Source organism: Dendroctonus ponderosae, unplaced genomic scaffold (genome assembly GCF_020466585.1).
Source record: "Dendroctonus ponderosae isolate FM_Combo_2020 unplaced genomic scaffold, Dpon_F_20191213v2 Dpon_F_20191213_4, whole genome shotgun sequence".
Taxonomy (NCBI): Eukaryota; Metazoa; Arthropoda; class Insecta; order Coleoptera; family Curculionidae; genus Dendroctonus; species Dendroctonus ponderosae.
In genome coordinates, this window is record NW_026018611.1 from 15,078,097 (window position 1) to 15,079,476 (window position 1,380).

Here is a 1,380-nt window from a genome sequence, read left to right on the forward strand (position 1 = left end):
ATTCTTGACATAGCTCTGTCCAAAAACTTAGCTCTCAATTTGTCAATCACAAATTCTGACTCACTCAGCTCTGACCACAACCCAATCAAAATCCTCTTAAAAGAAAACTTCATACAAAACCCGCTCCAACCACTAACTTACATAGACTGGGACGCCCTCAGATTTTTCCTATAGGAAACAAATATCCCAGACGCACCAATAAACTCAACCCAAGAACTCAACTTACTAAACAATTCCATCACCGAAAAAATCACCGAGGCCACTCAAAAAGCAACCATCTTCAAACCAAACTCGAACAAAAACCCTTTCGGCCTTCCTCTCGAAATCAGAGGCAAAATCAAATTGCAAAATCGCCTTAAGCGATTAGCAAAAAGAAACTCTGATAACTCTCTCAACCGCTAGGCCAATCAACTCACAAACCAAATTAGAAATCAAATTTCGGCACTCAACAAACTAAACTGGCAAAACTATCGGGAAAACTTAGAGCCTGGTGATAATTCGGTATGGAAACTCTCCAAGAAATTCCAAAGAAAATCCTTTACAAACTGTCCCTCCATTCACGGACCTCATGGACTGGTCTACAGCGATGAAGCAAAAGCGGAAGCCTTTGCCGATTCGCTGTAAAATCAGTTCAGAGTCGACTACTCACTAGGAAATAATCCCGACTTCGGAGAAGAAGTCGAGAACCATTACCAAGACGTAACTACCAAGACCATCACCAAAACAGACAAAACTATCCCCCCAGTTACAATCGACGAACTAAAATCCCAAATACATCTACTAAGGACCAAAACCGCTCCAGACATTGACAAAATCTCAAACAGGGTGATCAAAATGCTCCCAGAAAACATCCTACAAAACCTCCTAACCCTGATAAATAGTGCCTTTGCACTCCGCGAGTTTCCTAGCAGCTGGAAAACAGCTGCTATAGCTCTCATCCCAAAGCCAGGAAAAAACAAAACTTTTCCCCAAAACTGGCGCCCAATTAGCCTTCTGCCCACCTTCTCAAAACTTACGGAGAATTTCTTCAAAGAAAGACTCTTGGATAAAATCTCCCACAACAGCGGAATCCCCCACGAACCATTCGGTTTCAAAATCTCGACTCCGAATTGCAAGTGGCCAGACTAGTGGAAGACGCCGCGCTTGGACACCAGGAAAAATCCTCCACGGGGATTATTCTCCTGGACATAGCAAAAGCGTTCGACACTGTCTGGCACTAAGGAATAATCTGGAAATTGGCCAGCTTCTACAATCTGCCAACTAGCTTTGTGCAGTTTGTGGCAAGCTTTCTGAAAGACAGAAAATTCCGGGTCCGTTTAAACAATCACCTTTCCACGTTAAGAACTGTGGAAGCGGGAGTTCCGCAAGGATCCCCCCTTT